The 15,145-nt window shown below is 44.3% G+C and overlaps 1 long non-coding RNA gene across 2 annotated transcripts in view; it reads right to left on the reverse strand.

The window, feature by feature from the left end:
- LOC127482941 (uncharacterized) overlaps nt 1-14,882 on the reverse strand; it is a 34,194-nt gene extending 19,312 nt beyond the window's left edge. For both annotated transcript variants that reach the window (XR_007908874.2, XR_007908873.2), the window contains exon 1: nt 14,367-14,882. This is a non-coding gene — a long non-coding RNA (uncharacterized lncRNA). The remainder of the gene's footprint in view (nt 1-14,366) is intronic.
- Between the last annotated feature and the right edge of the window lie 263 nt (nt 14,883-15,145).

A 15,145-nucleotide genomic window follows, 5' to 3' on the forward strand; every position in this document is an offset into this window, starting at 1 on the left:
CCATCTGATGAAATGTTCTGAAGCTAGATTAGAATGTGGCATGTACAACAGCTGAATGAGAGGGAGGACAGTGGACTCACGTAACGGAATATAAAATAGATTTGAAAAGCAATAAAAACATTGGCAGGCAGAGGGGTCTCCTCAGAGGCAGAAGAAGCAAGACCATTCAGGCACTCTCTCACCACCGAGAGAGAGAGAGACCCAGAGTCCCTGCCCAGGCAGCCACTCACGTTGAGTCAGGGTCTTTCCTTCCCCAAGGATGTGCCCTCCCTGCCCAGGGCACCGCAGAAAGAGAGGCAGAGCCCGGGCTGGTTGATGGGAATCCAACAGAACAAGGTTATCCAAAGTATCAGCTACAGACCCCAAGGACCCATGGCAGGCCCTTGATGTCTCCCAAATTCTCTGTGAGAAGCAAAAGAAGTCAATGGCACTGCCCATCTGAAACAGAGCTTCTCAACTTTGCTGGGAAACTGAATGCAGGCCGTGTTGATTCTAGCTCAGAGGGTCTGGGGTGGGCCTGAGAGCTGCATTTCTGTCAAGCTGCCACATGGCAGTGATGCTGCTGTTCTGGGGACAACCTGTTGCACAGTGGGATCAGACGGTTTTTCTTACCTGCTTCTGCACCATTCAATACCTAATCAGAACCCCTGAGCCCCACACAAGCTCACTTCTCTATGGGGGGTGCCTGGGAAGTTGCATGTTTATCCAATTCCACGGTTGATTTTTATGCCTGCTATTCCACATCCCAGGCCAATTCCTGAGAGCTCATAGTAGGGAGAGCCCCCACAGAAACCATTAGAAGACAAGGAAGGTGAATGACAAATTGACAGGCAGAACTGGGGGCTACAGGGAGACAGGGGGGCAGCTCTCATCAAGGAGCTCAGGAGTGAGTTGATGGACAGAGAATGGGCCCAGGAGCCATCTGCGAGGGGAATTCAGGGCAGGATTTTAGGGAAGACATAGCTACTTGGGGGATGTATATTACTGGGCAGATATTTAAAAATCCCATTACAGTGCCCTATCCAATGGGATCACTTGGGAGTCACTTTTGACTTAGCAGTCCTGTCGGCTCAGCCTCCACGATCCACCTTCCCATCCACCTCCTTCCCGAATTTCCACCATCCTAGTCCCAGCCACTCGCAGATCTCACCAACACCAGAACAACAGCCTACAAGCTGCTGTCCCAGTTTCTAACTTACCCCCAACCTCCATCCTCTATCCCACAACTCACCTAAAACTCCTGGGGATGCTTCCTCTTGCATTCAGAATAGTGTACTCGCAGCCCACACTCTATGTGGTCTTAGCACTCCATCTCGGTCAAACCTTTCTCTCTGCCACTCCTGCTACACCAGTTTTCTGTTTCTCCAATATTCCAAGTTCTTTCACACCTCAAGAACTTTGCACGTGCTCTTTCTTCCGTTGAGTGTTCATTGCTAGATGTGGCTAGCTCCCATCCGTCCTTTAAAGGTTTAAACTTAAGTACATATGGCCCTCTACATCCGGAATTACTTATCCATGGATTCAGTCAACCATTGATCAAAACAGTTTAAAAATTGTCTGGACTGAACATGTAGAGACCTTTTTCTTGTCAATATTCCCTAAATAATGCAGGATAATGACTATTTACATAGAATTTACATTACATAATATATCATAAGAAACATAAAGACGACTTAAGTATGCTGGAGGATGTCTGTAGGTTATATGCAAATTCTACTCTTCTATATAAGAGACTTGTGCAATTTCAGGATTTGGTTTCTGTGGAGGGAGAGGGAGGTGGAAACTTTAGTACCTTGGTATTCTGGGACCAATTCCCTGTGGATACCAAGGACTGACTGAATCACCTTCGTGGAAGAGAGAACTTCCCTGCCCACCAAGGCTTTAGTAGAATCTTCTCTGGCTCCTTGTTTTTTCTTTATAGCATGAATTATAAATGGCAATTATTTTACTTGTTTGCTGGTGTATTTTTCCTTCTCTTCCATTATATAATTGGTTCTCAAAATGTGGTCCTGGACAACACCAGTATTACTTAAGAAACTTTGCAGGTTGAGTGTACTATATTTGAGCAATCTCTCCTTGCCCATCAGTACATGCTGAGGCTTCAGAACCACTGCACTGGACTGTTAACACCATGGAAATAAAATCTATGTCTGTGGCCAGTGCTGCGGCTTAATAGGCTAATCCTCCGCCTATTAGCGGCGGAAGCACACAGGGTTCTAGTCCCGGTCAGGGTGCTGGATTCTGTCTCGGTTGCCCCTCTTCCAGGCCAGCTCTCTGCTGCGGCCGGGGAGTGCAGTGGAGGATGGCCCAGTGCTTGGGCCCTGCACCCCATGGGAGACCAGGAGAAGCACCTGGCTCCTGCCTTTGGATCAGCACGGTGAGCCAGCCGCAGCGCGCCGGCCCCGCCAGCCATTGGAGGGTGAACCAACGGCAAAGGAAGACCTTTCTCTCTGTCTCTCTCTCTCACTGTCCATTCTGCCTTTAAAAAAAAAAATCTATGTCTGTCTTGCCTACAGTTACCTGCCCAGCACTTAGAATAGTGGATGTGGTAGACATTTGGTAAAATTTTTCTTCAATGAAACAAAGTTCCATTAGCCAAACAATTTCCCTGTTACAGCCATATCCTATGCTAGAGTCACTGGCATCTTTACAAAACCACTATGGGACCTTAAGAGCTCACATGCATTTTGCTTCCAGTTAAGAAGTTCTAAACTGATTCCAGAGTAAAGAATGGATTTTAGGAGATAAGACAGAGGTTGAACACCAGATAAGAGACTGCTGCCATGGTCCAAGAGACGATAAAGGTAGCACTAGGGTGATAGCTCTTTGAGGCTGAGCCAACAGGCCTGGTGGGGTGTGAGGGAAATGAGGGAATAGGAAGTGTATAGCATGGGTGCAGGGGTGAAAATGGGGGCACAAGTAGGCCGAGCTCCAAGTAAAGGAAATAGGATAATAAAAGAATATAAGAAGCTGACATTTCCTTAGGAAATGGTCACCCTTGGCTCCTTCCTCTGCCTCCTTCTCCTCCGTCCACCTCTCCATCTCTTTGGGAACATATGCAGGAAGGAAACATTCTAATGCAACCCCAAGAGGGCTACGTGGAAGACATCCAGAATTTAGTGGTCCCACATTCTTATGGTCTAAGGACACTGCTGCCCATCCAAGGGAAGGGGCTCATTGGGTACCAGTACTGCTAGAGGCCAGCTGAACCAAGGTTCTGTCTCCCACCCCTTGGTTTCTTACACTTGCTTCAGTAGGTGCTCTGAGGCGAAAAAAAAAAAAAAAAAAAGGAAAATGCCATGGTTCAACATGTTTGAAAATATGGCACACAACATCCCCTCTAGTGAATTTCAGAGATGAACATTGAATGACAGCTATGAACAAATCTTTCATTGGAGAAAGATAACCCAACATTTCTCAGACATGGATAACAACAGAGTCCCAATGTCCCATGGAGTCTAGAGCGCCTATTCATCCTGAGCGTGAGCCAAAGGAGAGAAAGGGAGAAGTTAATCTCAGTGTAAAGGTTGCATCTGGAATTTTTACACATGCAGAGAAGTCCTTTGTCTATGCTGTGTTTACCCACATTTTGAAACCTTTAGCTGACTGTTTTAAACAGCTGAATTCAGAGCCAGTATTGTGTCAAAGCTAGTTAAACTGCTGCCTGCAAAGCCAACATCCCATATGGGCACCAGTTCAAGTCCAAGCTTCTCCACTTCCGATCCAGATCCCTGGTAATGTGCCTGGGAAAGCAGCAGAAAATGGGCCCAAGTAGAAGCTTCTGGCTCCTAGCTTCAGCCTGGCTCAGCTCTCTGGCCACTGCAGCCACTTTGAGGTGAACCAGCAGAAGGAAGATCTCGATCTCTCTCTCTCTCTCTCTCTCTCTCTCTCTCTCTCTCTCTCTCTCTCTCTCCCCCTCTCTCCCTCTCCTCTAACTCTGCCTTTCAGATAATATAAATAAATCTTAAAAAAGAAAAAAAAAACTGTTGGCTTCATTTTGAAGACACCTAGCCATCACCAGAGAAAACAACATGGGAAGCTCCCCAAGCTGACCCTCACTTGAAATGCCCCTGAATGCCGGGCATGGTTCCCCAAGCCTGATCCCTGGTGATCCACACCCCCGCAGTCTTGCCTTGTCAGTAAGACCACAGTGCACACAGAAAAGTGTCCTGGTGCTCTAGAAAGAACCCCCCACACCGGGATGGGCAAGAGGCAGTGATGAGCAGTGGTGCCCAGTCCAGAGGTGATCAGGCCCTGGAGGACTGTTAGGTAAGGCTGCCTCCTACAGGAGGAAGGAAGCGGATGGGGCCCATCACCGCCACGTGCTCAGGCATCCCTGAGCTAGAGTCGCGGGGACTTGAGCAGGTTGGAGGCAGAACTCAGGAGCCTGGGAGACAGAACATTTCTGGCCGAGGGAAGAACTCCTAATGGGGAAGGGGCTGGGCAGGGCTCTGGGAGCTTGCCCCAGCTGTGTCATCCAGCTGTGGAGCAGGGCATGTTCAGAGGCAGAGCAGACACTCGGGTTCAGACTGACCAAAATGCAAATGAGCAAGTGTTAGCTTCACCACTTGAAACAAATTACTTCATTCCCCAGAGATTCGGCTTCTGCATATGTAAAAGAGGCACAGTAATTTCTGCCTCTAAGAATTGCTGGGTGATTTAAATCAGATAATGAGTGTGAAAACATAGATAGATAAAAGAAGGGCCACCCAGTCCCGACATGGTTTTAATTATTACCACAGGTGGTTACTGAGCGTTCCAATGTGCCCAGCACTGGGTTAGGTACTTCAATAGACTTTCGGCAGTTTAAGACTTCCAGGAACACTGAGTTCCCAGATATTACAGCTGAAGAACTTTAAGGCCAGGAAAGCTAATTTCCTTTCCCAGAGGCACACATGTAAAGGGCAGGAGAGTCACAACATGAATGCAGACAGTCTAAACACCAAAAATATGTTCTGCTCTATTAACCCTGATCCAGCAAAGTAGCAGAGAGGGGTACATATTGTAGTGCAACAGGTTAAGCGACAGCTGGAAACATGGGCATCCCGTATGGAAGCCCGTTAGTGTCCCAGCTGCTTCACTTCCAATCCAGCTCCCTAATACATCTAGGAAGGCAGTGCTGGATGGCCCAAGTACTTGGGCCCCTGCACAATGTGGGCACCGTCTTGGCCCAGTCCTTGCTATTGAGGCCATCTGGGGATTGAATCAGTGGATGAAAGATCTCTCTCTCTCTCTCTCTGTAACTCGGACTTTCAAATAAATAAAATAAACATTAAAAAGAAATAAAAAGAGAGAGGGAGAGAGGGAGGGAGGGAAGGAGGGAGAAAGGGAGGCATGTAACAGAGAAAACAGCCCAACTCACCAGGAGGGTAGGCTGTGGGTGCTACAATGGTCAACAGCCCTCCTGGGGTCAGTTTAACAAACATAATCCTGGCCGGTGCCGTGGCTCAATAGACTAATCCTCCGCCTTGTGGCGCTGGCACGCTGGGTTCTAGTCCCGGTCGAGGTGCTGGATTCTGTCCCGGTTGCCCCTCTTCCAGGCCAGCTCTCTGCTGTGGCCAGGGAGTGCAGTGGAGGATGGCCCAAGTGCTTGGATCCTGCACCCCATGGGAGACCAGGAAAAGCACCTGGCTCCTGGCTTCGGATCAGCGCAATGCGCCGGCTGTGGCAGCCATTAGAGGGTGAACCAACGGCAAAAGGAAGACCTTTTTCTCTGTCTCTCTCTCTCACTGTCCACTCTGCCTGTCCAAAAAAAAAAAAAAAAAAACCATAATCCTTTGAGTTCAATTTGTACATGGTGCCTGAGACAGAGAAAGAACTAAAAATCCTGTCAGGAGATCCATCCAGTCTTCACTGGGGTTGATGGAAGAGCCCCAGCTGGGTGGTAATGGCCACAGGGACCATGTACCAGCACCAGAGGTGGCCATGGCCGGCTCTGCACTGACTCCTGGAGCAGGTGCCTCCGTGCAGGCCCTTCAGCTGAGCCCTACGTGACAGAGGCAAGGTGCACAGTGGCCTTGTTGTAGTGGACCACAGGCATCCACGTGGAAGTCCATCAAGCTTGCTAGGTGCAACTGGGAGATAAAAATCTCCTAGGTGGAGTTTAAATCAGGGGAAGGAGATGTCCCCAGTTTGGGTTTGATAGACAGAGCCAGCCAGCACTAAGTGATCTTTGGAAGAAGGTGGGTGGTAGTCTAAGGAGGGAGAGCCTCCATGGAGGGTGTTGGGTATGACCTTTACTCCACTTACCTGCAACCTTGCAAGTCTTAGTGAATGAACCTGTTCCAATGAAGTGTAGGCTCCAGTCCTTGGGGCCTGGGTAGCTGCAAGGAGGCAACACAGTGAGATTTGTGAAAGGGCTTCAAGTGAGCCCCAGAGATGAATGACAGCCTGAGGTAAGTCCAAGGGCTGAGGGTGTGACCCAGATCTGAGGCTGTGGTACAGGGAATGGGAGGGGGTGTTATGCCCCAACGCCCAGTCCTCTCTGAGTCATGAAACTCAGGATAGAAAAGCACATCCCCAAAGTGGAATAAAACCTTAGCCAGAAACATCCAGTACATTTCCTCTAACACCAGGCAGCACTGGATGAGAAAGACAAAAATCTCTTACAGCACTGGAAGAGGCCGAGGAAGGAAAGGAAAGGAAGGGAGGGAGGGGGGAGGTGGACTAGGAGATGGAGTGGGAGGGGACTAAGCTCCTAAATTAAGGTCAAACACGAGACAAAGAAATTTTATATCCAAGGCTGGCCCATATGTGATAGGACCATTGTATTCTCTTGGTTAGGATTTGAATAAAATCTATTGTTTTAAAATAATGCTGTCAGACTTCTAGTCAGTCTGCTCTTCACTATAGCTTTCTCTCCTGTAATAAAGAGAAAAAGAATTTAAAATTAACTGTAAATGATAAAAACCTCAAAATTTTCAAGTCCAATTCTATTAACTGATAAAGGTCTACCCTGAGCTCTGGGAAAGGACAGTGGGAGGGATTTGGTTAATTTGGAAGATTACAGGCATTTTGAATAATTGAGGCCATATTACAAGGAGACTTGGTAGTATGAATGACAATCCAAGGTCAGAGACTGAAGAGCTAGGGTCCTTATCCAAAAACTCCAAGTTAACCTTTTAAACAGGAAGAAGTCAACTACTGTGGCCTTGAACTGCACTGACTGATAAACAAGAAACAGACAATATAAATTGGTAATCTACCTGTTTATACATAGATTTATCTTTCCTTTGGTTAAAGCAATCTGACCAGTGGAGTCTTGAATATTTTAAGGTGTTCTGTATAAGGTAATGTGTTATCTTGACAGTTTATTAGCAACAAAGTCAAGAAGGTCAAAACTGAAGACTCCTTTCTATAATTTTATTTCCGCTCTGCTTACATCTTAATAAAAGGTGTCTCTTGCAACAGTAAACACAAACCAATCTGCATTTGCAGGTGCAGGAAGGATGCTTCCAAAAATATTATAAGCAAGAATGACATAAGCATATAAGGATCAGCATTACTCAACACTCTTAACACTTTGCTGAAATACAAAATGATCTGTCTCTTCTCTTGGCTAAGCAAAAAGTAAATAGCAAAGTCCATAGAATACAAATCTAAGCCAATTAAGCCTATGGTAGTTTCTCTATTGTTGTCATTATTAATAATAATGGCATAAACAGTACTTTATAAATTTATAATACTTTCCCACAGTTCATTGGTCAGAACTGCTTGGGTTGCAGGTGTGTGTGATAGGGGCAGGTTGGGGCTGAGCATGCCATCCCGCATTCCTTCACATCCAAAGAAGTGGCCCTGGAGGGTCCACAGGACTCTGAAATTGAATAACTGCAGGCATAGATATAAGTTGTCTGACTTTGTCCCCAGAACTGGAAACATGGGTATTGCAGCCGCCCTCCTAATCTCTATTCTCCCTTCTCTTGGCAGCCACCTTGACTTCTGTTCTGAGTTCAGTTACCACAATGGCCCACATTCTTTGGTGGAAGCTTGTGCTATGGTTGGTACCAAGGGGGAAATATGACCCAATTTGGGCCATATTGAGACTGTACACTGAAGTGCCCTAGGAGTCTGTAGGAAACAAACTCTTTCTTCTGAACGACACCAGAGAGTTCCCAGCTGTGCACACTCCACGTGGCCGATCTGGGCCTTGAGTGGGACAGCCATGGGGAGCTATTCTCATGATGAGATTGACACAGGGAAACAGTGACAGGGAGGAAGAGAAACATGAAGATATTGTGGACAGCTAAATCCCACTCACCTTGACCCTAGGTCCAGATTTCCAATTACATGAGCTAATAAATTCTCCTTACTACTTAAGCACAATTTAATTTGGATTTTTTTTTTTTTTGTGATTTGCAATTGATCTGACCCTAACTGATATCGCTACTATGTGAGATGATTTGATCAGGTGTTCTATTCCTGTTTTAAAGATACGGTTGAAATCTTAATATTCTATCTGACACAAGATGAATCCAAGGTTCATGTACACGTCCTCTGCCTTCAACTCCAGTGCTCCTTCCATTGCCATATGCCATCTCCCTGATGTAGTCCTCAAAAACTTTTCCGGATTTATAATGGCCACTAAGTTTGAATTTAAATAGCCCAATATTACACAATTAAAATAAATATTGAAAAAAATTGCCTTTTAAAAAGCAGCAGTGTTTCTTTTACAGCAAACAGCCAACCATCCACTTGTAAACTGGGCTGTAAATCCATCAAACTGTTCCATTCATATTACCACCGACAACATCAGACAGACACCGAGATTAGCTAGCAATAGTATGTGCACATGGCTAGTTATGTTGTTCTCACTGGACAGGCAATAAAATATGTTAAAACTGAAGTCCTCAATCAATTCTGAACAACAATGGCTAGGCAGTGTGGAGTCTTCAACATAGCTTCTGTCTTCCAGAGGTTTTTTTTTTTTTTTTTTTTTTTTTTTTTTTTTTTTTGACAGGCAGAGTGGACAGTGAGAGAGACAGAGAGAAAGGTCTTCCTTTGCCGTTGGCTGCGGCCGGCGCACCGCGCTGATCCGAAGCCAGGAGCCAGGTGCTTTTCCTGGTCTCCCATGGGGTGCAGGGCCCAAGCATTGGGCCATCCTCCACTGTACTCCCTGACCACAGCAGAGAGCTGCACTGGAAGAGGGGCAACCGGGACAGAATCCTGCACCCCGACCGGGACTAGAACCGGGTGTGCCGGCGCCGCAAGGCAGAGGATTAGCCTAGTGAGCCACAGCGCCGGCCTGTTTTCTATTGGGAGAAGACAAGATAATGATTTTCCCTCCCTCTGCCACCTCTTCCCTCAACTACACTCCCCTCTCCCTACTCTAATGCGAGATCAAGTCTATGTACATGTGTGCTAAATAACTGGATCAGGCCAGGAATCCTCCTAAAGTCACAGCAGAAAATATCACACTTCGCTTAAAGATCAACCAATTAAATAAAGATGGGTCCGGGCAGGCAGAACAAACAGAGAACAGTTAGAAAAAAGAAAAGTGATTTGTTCTCTGAAGCAATATGTCAGGTTACCAAAGAAGTAAATTCAACTTGAACTTGAACCAAAGGAGAATAAATCCAAACTGCCTAGAGATAAAACCAACATTATTATTATCTTAAATTATTATTTTATTAAAACTAACTTCAGGCTGATAGAGAGGAGTAGGACTAAGCAGCTACAGAACAAAAAAAAAAAAAAAAAAAAAAAGGCTGTTTGACCCTATCCTCCCACTTGGAATATTGACTACCGTCATATCACAGTTTCTGCACAGGGAGAGGGTCAAGAATATGATAGTACATCAAGACATTCATGGAAAATGGAATTAAAATACATTTAGTTTGGTGAAAATATTTGAAAACTATGCAAATGCAAAGTCTTCAAAAAGTTCATGGAAGGGGCAGCCATTTGGGGGAGCAGTTAAGACACCACTTAGAAGGCCTGTGTTCTATATCAGAGCTTGGGTTCAAGTCCTGGCCCTGCTTTTGAGTCTAACTTCCAGATACTGTACACCAGGAGAGGCAGCAGGTTGTAGCTGGGGTAGTTAAGTCACTGCTACCCACATGGGAGACCCAGGCTGAGTTCCTGTCTCCAGGCTTCTGCCTCGCCCAGCCCTAGTTGTGGTGGATATTTACAGAGTAAATCAGCAGGTGGAAGTTTTCCCTGTGCGTGTGGATGTGTGGATTTGTGCCTTTCAAATAAAAATTTTAAAAATTTAAAGAGAGAAAATATTAAAATGCTGACATCTTTTAAAAATTCATAGAGGGGGATTCCAAGATGGCTGAATAGGGCAAAGATGTATGGCTTTAGGTGAGAGGAAAATAGCAGGAAAAAAGTGGAGGAAGTGCATTCCCGGGGAGAACTGGAGAGAAATCTGCAATGGAAAGTCCACAGAAGGGAGAAGGACACCAGGGATTAGCGTGGAAGGTGTGAGTACGCAGCAACAAGCGCCGACACAACACACAATCAAGAGCTGAGAATGCACCAGCTCTGGAGAGCAAGGTGAGAGCACTCTGCAGCAGCCCAGGCCCCTGGTGGTATCGCCAGAGGGAGAGCCTTGTGGGCAACACTGTCTTTGGGTCTGGCCCAGAGCCCTAACAAGGTGCAAGGTACTTAAAGAAAAAAAAACACGCTTCTTTCTCCCCATCTGCCCAACAATGGCACCCAGAAACCAGTGGGCAGAAGGAGCCGTTTTGACACAATTAGTGTTGGAGGTGGCTCTTGTGTGCACACCCAGCATCTGGTGGGGAGAAGGTGTCCTTTTGACACCAGAAGCCGCTGCAGCAGCTCTTGTGCACATGTGTGACCCAGGGCTTTTACCAGAGGGAAAAATCTGCAATTTCTCACTGAGTTTGAGTCTTGCTGGGAGGGTGGACTGGGGCTGGGCATCCATGTAAATGCGAGGTGCCCCCAGCCTCTCAGTATATCACAGCCTCAGAGACTCAAACCACCAAGCTGGAGCACCCTCAGGCAACTGGGTCTGGGAATGTCTCTGCCTTCTGCATGGACAGGACAGGCTAACAGATGGAGCAGATCCTCTGTACCCCATGACTGTGGACGCCTTGGACCCTGTGACTGTGGGAACCCTATGACTGCACGATAGGGTACAGAGTGTAGCTGGGTCTCTGGGAATTATTGTGTCCATCGCCAGCAGCTCAGAGCTCCCTTACTGCCTAGGCTGGGTCATGCAATGGGATCTGCGCTCACACTGAGGCCTGCACAGATCATTTGTGTGATTCATAGAGCAGTGTGGGTGAGTGTTGCATCATAGTGGGCTAACCCAAGGCATTGATCACCTTGGAAGAAAGGAGGTGAGAGTATGATTATGCCAAAAGAGGTGATCATACCCTCTCCCTTGCTGACAACAGTGGAGATCTACCATGCTAAACCCGGGAGTCACCCTGAATACTCGCCCCACCCTGTAATACTGACCAGAACCAGAACTCCCTGCCACACGCAGAACATGCCTCTGGCTATTCACTGAAAGAGTAAACACACCACTAACCCACAGAGGCACAATTAAAAGATAAAATCCAACAAAAGAGAAAACCAACAAGTATTTCCACAAATACTTAAAAAATAAATGCAGAAATTCAAGAAATAATAAGGAAGACAACATGACTCCCCAAAGGAATACAACACTTGACACCTACAGTTCTGAGGCACTGCATTCAGGTATACCACAACACTTCAATATTAGAATCTGAAGATGAAGAGATTGATGAGATGCCTGAAAAGGAATTCAAAAGATTGTTCATAGGATTAGTCAGAAGCAATGAGAAATAAACTACAACTTCAAAAAATTCATACATAACATGGAGGAAAAACTGTCCCATGAAATTGAGATTTTGAAGAGAAATCAAACAGAAATATTAGCAATGAAGAATTCAACATGTCAAATAAAAAATACAACGCAGTGCAAAGCCTTAACAAAAGAGTTGGTGAGGCAGAACAAAAAATATTCAACCTAGAAGACATGCTTGGAAATTTCTCAGTCAAACCAATAAAAGAAGAAATTATAAAAATTAAAAACAGTGTTGCAGTATTGGAATTGTATGTGACACTATCATATGACCCAACATATGGGTATTAAGAGTTCCTGAACATGTGGAAAGAGAGAATGGGTTAGAAGGCCTATTCAGTGAAATAATAACAGAAAATTTCCCTAATTTGGAGAAAGAAAGGGACGTCCAATTACATGAGGTACATAGAACTCCTTATAGACATGACCAGAAATGATCTTCACCATGACACATTATAGTTAAACTTTCAACAGTAAAACATAAAAAAGATTCTAACGTATACATGAGAGAAATCCCAGACTATTTTCAGAGAAACTAGTAAGACTTACAGCTGATTTCTTACCAGAAACCCTACAGGCTAGGAGAAAATGGAGAAACATAGACCAAGTCTTAAAAGAAAAGCTCTCAATCAGAATACCGTATGCCATAAAGCTCGCATTTATGAATAAAAATGAAATAAAGACCTTCCACAACAAACAGAAATTGAAAGAATTTGTCCCCATTCTCAATAGCCACAAAAACAATCAAGTACCTTGGGATAAATTTAACCAAGGATGTCAAAGACCTCTATGATGAAAATTACAAAACATTAAAGAAAGAAATAGAAGAAGACACAAAAAAAAATGGAAAAATCTGCCATGTTCATGGATTGGGAAAATCAATATCATCAAAATGTCCATTCTCCCAAAAGCAGTTTACAAGTTCAATACAATACCAATCAAAATACCGAAGTCATTCTTCACAGACCTAGAAAAAATGATGCTGAAATTCATATGGAGAAACAGGAGACCCAGAATAGCTAAAACAATCCTCTACAATAAAAACAAAGCCAGAGGCATCACAATTCCAGGCTTCAAGACATACTACAGGGCAGTTATAATCAAAACAGCCTGGTACTGGTACAAAAACAGATGGATAGACCAATGGAACAGAATAGAAACACCGGAAATCAATTCAAACATCTATAATCAACTCATATTCGACAAAGGACCTAAAACCAACCCCTGGAACAAGGACAGCCTCTTCAACAAATGGTGCTGGGAAAACTGGATGTCCACATGTTGAAGTATGAAGCAACACCCCTATATTAGAACATATACAAAAATCCACTCAACATGGATCAAAGAAATAGAAATGTGCCACGACACCATGAAACTAATCGAGAGCATAGGGGAAACCTTTCAAGACATTGGAACAGGCAAAGAATTCCTGGGGAAGACCCCAGAGGCACGGGTAATCAAAGATAAAATAAAAAAATGAGATTATCTCAAATTGAAAAGTTTCTTTACAGCAAATGACACAGTCAGGAAAGTGAAGAGGCAACCAACAAAATGGGAGACATTATTCGCAAACTACACAACTGATAAAGGATTAACAACTAGAATCTATAAAATGATCAAGAAACTCCACAGCAACAAAACAAACAACCCAATAAAAAGATGGGCCAAGGACCTTAACAGACATTTTTCAAAAGAGGAAATCCAAATGGCCAACAGACACATGAAAAAATGCTCAAGATTTCTAGCCATCAGGGAAATGCAAATCAAAACCACAATGAGGTTTCACCTCACCCTGGTTAGAATGGCTCACATACAGAAATCAACTAACAACAGATGCTGGTGAGGTTGTGGGGGAAAAGGGACACTAACCCACTGTTGGTGGGAATGCAAACTGGTAAAGCCACTATGGAAGTCAGTTTGGAGAGTTCTCAGAAACCTGAATATAGCCCTACCACATGACCCAGCCATCCCACTCCTTGGAATTTACCCAAAGGAAATTAAACTGGAAAAAAAAATAGCTGTTTGCACCTCAATGTTTATTTCAGCTCAATTCACAATAGCTAAGACATGGAATCAACCTAAATGCCCATCAACAGATGGCTGGATAAAGAAATTATGGGATATGTACTCTATAGAACACTATACAGCAGTAAAAAAAAAAAAAAAAATGAAATCCGATCATTTGCAACAAGATGGAGGAATCTGGAAATATCATGCTGAGTGAAATAAGCCAGTCCCAAAGGGACAAATATCATATGTTCTCCCTGATCGATGACAACTAACTTTATACCGAAAAGGAAACCTGTTGAAGTGGAATGGACACTATGAGAAACCATGACTTGGTCAGCCCTTGTCTTGACTGTTGAGGAACAACTTACTATTTTATTCTTTTTAGTATTTTTGTTGTTGTTGTTGTTTTGTTCTACTTAATACCATTGGTTAAACTCTGTAATTAATACACAATTATTCTTAGGCATTTAAAATTAACAGAAAAGTGATCTTTGTTAAATATAAGAGTGGGAATAAGAGAAGGAGGAGATATACAGGTCAGCACATGCTAACTCGGACTTACCTCCAATGGTAGAGCTAGAAATGCGCCAGGGGATTCCAATTCAATCTTATCAAGGAGGCATGTACCAATGCCATCTCACTTGTTAAAGTGATAAGTTTAAGTACATAATTGATCAAAAAGAGAGGTTAAGTGTCGAAGAGATTTCACAAATAAGACCAGTGTCTGCAAATAATGAAGGATAGAATTAAAAGGGAGAGAATGATCCTGTGGGGGAAGCAAGATACACAGCAGACTCAAAGAAAGGCAAATGCCTTAAACAGCACTTTGGCCTCAGAATCTACCCTTGGGGCATTCGGATCTGGCTAAAAGGCCCATGAGAGTCTCACAGGCATGGAAAGCCAAGACATTGTGGCAAAAAAGACCTGAATGAAAGATCTTGATGAACAAGATCCCAGCAGAAAGAACGGGCCATCAAACAAGGAGGCACCTTTCTATGAAGGGAGGAAGGAACCTCCACTGTGATATGGCCTTAACTAAACAAGTTCAGAGTTGGTGAACTGAAGAGGCTTCCATAGCCTTGACAGCTCATGGCAAGAGCCTCAGGTGATTACTGACATCATAAATAAGAATGTCAATTGTTAAATCAACAACGGGAGTCACTGTGCACCTGCTCCCCATGTAGGTCTCTGTTCTTAATGTGTTTTACTATCAGAATTAACAGTAAAACTACTAATCGAACAGTACTCTCTATCTTATGCGGTTGTGTGGGTGCAGTCTGTTGAAATCTTTGCTTTGTATATACTAAGTTGATCTTCTGTATATAAAGATAATTGAAAATG

The sequence above is a fragment of the Oryctolagus cuniculus genome, chromosome 4 (genome assembly GCF_964237555.1).
Source record: "Oryctolagus cuniculus chromosome 4, mOryCun1.1, whole genome shotgun sequence".
Taxonomy (NCBI): domain Eukaryota; kingdom Metazoa; phylum Chordata; class Mammalia; order Lagomorpha; family Leporidae; genus Oryctolagus; species Oryctolagus cuniculus.